Source organism: Grammomys surdaster, unplaced genomic scaffold (assembly GCF_004785775.1).
Source record: "Grammomys surdaster isolate TR1022 unplaced genomic scaffold, NIH_TR_1.0 166, whole genome shotgun sequence".
Classification (NCBI taxonomy): domain Eukaryota; kingdom Metazoa; phylum Chordata; class Mammalia; order Rodentia; family Muridae; genus Grammomys; species Grammomys surdaster.
In genome coordinates, this window is record NW_021604614.1 from 11407898 (window position 1) to 11413598 (window position 5701).

Consider the following 5701-nt stretch of genomic DNA (forward strand, 5'->3'; position numbering starts at 1 on the left):
TGTGTGTGTCTGTGTGTGTGTGTGTGTGTGTGTGTGTCTGTGTGTGTGTGTGTCTGTGTGTGTGTGTCTGTGTGTGTGTGTCTGTGTGTGTGTGTCTGTGTGTGTGTGTTATGTGTGTGTGTGTGTGTGTGTGTGAGAGAGAGAGAGAGAGAGAGAGAGAGAGAGAGAGAGAGAGAGAGAGAGAGATCCTCCTATTCGTCTTCCCTCTCCTTCTCTCCAGTGCTGGGATTACAAGCACATATTATCATGCTCGGCTTTCTTACAGTATTAGGACTTGAACTCAGGTCATTGTGTTTATTTTCGAGTTATTAACTGAGCTATCTCTCCAGCCCCTCCTTTTTGTTGTTGTTATTGTCGTCATTTTGTTTTTTGTTGTTTGTTTTTGAGACAGGATTCTTCTGTGTAGCCCTGGCCGTCCTGAAACTCACACTGTAGACCAGGCTGGCCTTGAAGTCAGAGATCTGCCTGTGTCTGCCTCCCAAGTGCTGGGATTAAAGGCAATCACCACACCTGGCTTCAAGAATTAAATTTTCAAAGAGGAGGCCATATGTCTGTGAGATTCTGGACTTATCTGGCCAGCGATATTCTACAAAACCTGTGTGACACACAGCCCTTAGACCTACAGGCCCTTTGGTATCCAGTAGCTCCTAGTTCTTGGAGGATGCTTGTACTCTGCCACCACCTCCTACGCTGTCGATGGAGGGTGTGTCATCTCTGATCATCTCCTGCTTCACCCAGCCCTGACTTTCATCAGTCACTCTACCCTAGCTGCACTGCCTCCTCCAGGAAGCCCTCCGTGCTGGTAAATTATAACTGTCAACTTGACACAACAGAGAATCACTCAAGAAGAAAGGGTGAAGGAGAGAGGCCTCCCTCAAAGAGGGATTGCACAGATCAAACTGGCCTGGAGACCCATGTGTGGGTATTTGCCTTGATCTTTAATTGAAATGGGAAGACCCGCCCGCCTTGAATGTGGGCGGCACCATTCCCTAGGCTGGCTCCTGACCTGCAGAACAGTGAAGAAAGCTAGCTAAGCATGACCAAGCAGACAGCATGGGTGTGTCCATTTCTACTCTACTCCTGACTCTGGATGTGATGTGACTCACTTCCCAAATTCCTGCCTTGACCTCCCCGGAATGGTGACTTGAAGCTGTAAGTGAAATGTCCCTTGATTCCCCATCCTACTTTTGTCACAGCGATAGAAATGAATCTAGGGACCTCCCTCCTCCCATGTGACAACTGCTCACTCAGTCTTTCTACCTCAGCACCCCTGAAGAAATCCTTGAGATTCTAACTGTGGTTGTTGGAGCACGCCCTACCCCTTCCCCCAGCCCTGGGATTGTGATGGAAACTCTGGCATGTGCTCCCCGAGCAGGTCAACCTTCTCAGGAAATATCTGCCCAAACCCTGCTGTGTGCTTGGTACCAGGGTCCTGGGGTGGGGTACAGGTGGAGGCGCCCAACCCGACGCCCTTCCTCTCGGGTGGCTTTGCTATCATCCTGCTGCTTCTTCCAAGGGGCATGGATGAGTTACAGATCTTAGCAACCCCCACCCCTTTAAGACAGTACATCCGAGCCAGGCAGTGGTGGCGGCGCACACCTTTAATCCCAGCACTTGGGAGGCAGAGGCAGGTGGATTTCTGAGTTCAAGGCCAGTCCGGTCTACAGAGTGAGTTCCAGGACAGCCCAGGCTATAAGAGAAACCCTGTCTCGAAAAACAAAACAAAACAAAAACAAAAACAAAAAGACAGTACGCCCGAGAGGCATAGATGGGGGCACCAGGAATTCAAGGAATAAACAAGCTATATAGCAAGGTAGAGGCCAGCCTGGGCTGCATGAGACTCTTGTCAAACAAACCAAAATGAAGCCAGGCTCGTTTGGTGTGAGCCCAGGATTCATGAGGCTGAAGCAGGAGGATTGGGAGTTCTAGGACAACCTGGGCTGAAGGTGAAGCCCTGCCTCAGGAAAAAAAGCAACGAGCAAAAGCCAGAGTCCCTGCAGGGAGTGGAGCAGCCAAGGAGATGGGTGGGACCTCTGTACTCACGGTCCCTACACTCATGCTTTCATCTGTTCCTGGAGTATTTGCACTGTCTGCCGGGCAGCTCCTGGCTCTCATATGCAGTCTGGGCCTTCTGTTCTTCCTGTAGCTACCCAGGCATCTTTCTGAGATATCATCTGCCACAGCTTGTCCTTAAACACGTATGCAGCTTTTCCCTACTCTAAAGACAACTCCCTCAATCTCCACTCTCTGCCCACAGGACCAACTTCTGGGCAATTCCAGGATTGGCCACTAGAGGGCGGGCTGCACACATAGGATGCCCAGTGTCGCCTGTAAAAGCTGGCCAGTGTCCCTCAATTCTTGGGATGTGGAAAATCCGTCTTTAACTGTCCACAGGCTGGTTCCGGGATGGGTAACCTTGAGGAATTTTATTTTATGAGCATTCCAGAGAGCCTCTCCCACGCCAGAAATATTTCTTTCTTAATCTTTAGAAAATTGAAAGGGTCTTAACATTAAGAGGCTTTCTCAGGGGCCCCTAAGCTAAAACCCAGGGCTCATGATTAGGACTTTGGCCATGAACAACAGACATCTGTGTTGCTGACCTCTGTCCCACTTGCTGGGCTGCCTTGGAGCAATTCCCTAAGTCTCTGAACTTGCCATTGACAGTTTATGAAGGGACTGAAGATTAGATTACCACCATGCAAAAACTCTGGCAGCATCTGTGAAGTTAGAACACAAAATGCCGCACGCCTTTAATCCCAGCACTTGGGAGGCAGAGGCAGGCAGATTTCTGAGTTCGAGGCCAGCCTGTTCTACAGAGTGAGTTCCAGGACAGCCAGGGCTACAAAAAAAAACAAAAATAAAAATAAAAAAATAAAAAATAACCCACACAAAACGCATGGCGGTGCAGAACTCAACAGGCTGAGGCAGAATAACCATGAATTTGAGGCCAGCCTGGGGTTACACAGCAATTACGTATTAACAAAATAAATGAATTAAAAATGGGCGTGTGAGCCGTCACTCCAGAGATGGGACTACAGTGAGAACACTTGGGGGCCCAGCTCCCAGAAAGCAACTATTAGACACCTGCTGTATGCGGAGCCCTTTCCACTGTGAGAAGATGCTTAGATTCTCTCATTCAACGAGAGACTGGGGGTAGCCACCATGTGCCCAACGCTTTTCTGTGTGTTGGGATCGTGTTGGACTGGATCCCCCAGAAGGAGAGTGTGAGGCAGAGGCTGGTGGCTAAGGGATGTCTGCCCGGGAGAGGGACTGGGCCTCGGAGCCAAGGGCAGTTGTGCAGTGAAGGCTATGGGAACCGGGAGCAGTAAATGTATGACAACCGGGAGCGTGGAGTAGCTTGAAGCAGTACATTCTCTGCAGGTACAGAGAATGGCCACCAGGGGTCGCTGTGGTTCTAGGCACGAGGGCGCCTGGAAGCAAAGAGCAATCTAGGCTACTCCAGGCTTCTGTGGCAGGTTTGACACCGAGGAACTTCTATCTCTTGAGGCTCTGGTCATGTTAACAGAGAAAAATAAACAAACAGACAAAAAATATAACAAACCCTGGCTGCAAGATTTGCTGTTGGATAGCTTTGCGTTTAAAAGGCTATCCCCACTTTTCTGCTCTCTAACCCTTTTCTCTCTCCCCTTCCCTCTCCCCTGCTTTTTCTCCATGTGTTCCTGGCCGGTCTCTTCCCTGCCCCTCTCCTTCTCTCTCCTCCATTCCCAGCCCTCCCCTTCATATGCTCCACTTCCTATGCCCCCAAGTAAACTCTATACTATACTTAAAAAAAAAAAAAAAAGCTATCTCCAGCTCCCACACCCAGATGCTGTGTCCTGTTGTCGTCATGGGGCTTGCAGACAATGTCTATGGAAATAGTGACAGTTCTGTAGCCCAGGAAGCCAGGCACTGAGATGGGGCATTCATATGCCTCTCCAAAGCAGACTCGGTACTCAGGTTGCACAGCTGTCCTTGGGATAATTATGAAATGGTTATTGGAATCTATGTCCTTGGAAAATGTGAAATGGTCGATTCTGGGGCCTGGAGAAACAGCTCAGAAGTTAAGAGCACCGTGGTGTTCTTGCAGAGGACTGGAGTTCAGTTCCTAGTATCTGCATCCAGTAGCTCACAGCCACCGGTAACTCCGGATCTAAAGCGGTTTGGCGCCCTCTCCTGGCCTCTATGGGTATTACATTCATGTGTGCACATTCACATACAGAGAGACACATATGCATACACATAATTTCAAAAATAAAATGGAGATTGCAGGTTCTGGCTACCACCTACCCAGTGAGACTAAAGCTGGCCTCTGGTTTCTACATCCCTGAGGGGCTGTCATTACTTGAGTACTTTGTGTACTAGACAAATGTCCCCTCCTTGACCACCTGTGTTCAGCAGTTGTGACATGAGAAAATGCTGATGTCATCACTCCCCTTGTTTTTAAAATGAGAGATGATGTTATGGTCCATGGCCTCCTGGTTGTCAGGGAAACAGGTTCTCACCTCAGCAGCTAAGCCAGCTCATGTATAGTGGGCACTGTTCCTCTCTGTGCAGTACCCAAGGACTGCCCACTGTGCTGGTGACCCCAGAAAGAACATCTAACCCAGGTCAGGAAGCACAGTCGGTGCTGGGGCTAGGGACCTCAGGAGGCCTGGGTGATAAGGGAGGTCACGGGCTCAGGTCCCAAACTGCATCTGTCTAGATCAGTGGTTCTGAGCCTTCCTAACGCTGTGACCCTTTAATACAGTTCTTTATGTCATAGCGACCCCCCCCGAACCACAAAATTAATGTTGGTGGTACTTCCTAACTGTAATTTTGCTGCTGTTATGAATCATAATGGAAATATTTTTTCAGAGATAGAGGTTTGCCAAAGGGGCAACCCCCAGGTTGAGAACCGCTGGTCTAGAAGGAGCCCCACTTACCAGGCTGCTTAGGTGACGGCCCTAGGCCTACCCAGTTCAGGCTTGTCCCAGACAGGTGGCAAGCAGTGGGCGAAACAAGAAGAGTCACATGTCTAAAAATAGTGCCTGTCTCCCAGAGCCTGTCACAGGATAGCGTGAGGTAGCAAGGGGATGGGAAAGATCCCTGGAGTGGGAGTTAGGTATACAGGTTCAGGAGAACCTCCCCACTCTGAGCTGGGCTGGAGAATTGAGATGCTAGGGCTACATCTGGTACCATCCTGGAGTCAGGTTTATGTCATTCCAGGTCCTGTATTTTGCAGGACGCATCTTGTATATAAGAACCAGGAGGAGCTTTGTGACATGGCCACTATACCCATTTCTCTCATCCACTCCCTTAGGACATGGGTCTCCACCCCCAATCCATCCCTCTTCCACCACCACCCTGCTTTTACCCTCCCCTTACCCCTGCTCCGAGACTTCATCGCCTGCCACAGATCGATAGGAAAGGCTTAGTGTGAGGAAGGACTTGTAAGCCAGCAGACACAGCCCAGTGTACCTTCTGGTCTCCCTCTGTGACAATGGCTACCATCTGCCCTCTGTTGGGCCACAGGAATGTCTTGTGGGACAGGGACTCAGTCATAGACCTCTCTGACCCAGCTTTGCATGGCTCTTGGCCCTGTGGTCTCAGACTGTGGGCAGCAGCTGTTTAGGGGCAGGACATGGTTTCCTCATGACATCAGCGTTGGCAGGGAAGCAGGCAGGAGTGGGAGGCCAGCCCTGGGGCGGTAGGCTGGATGCAT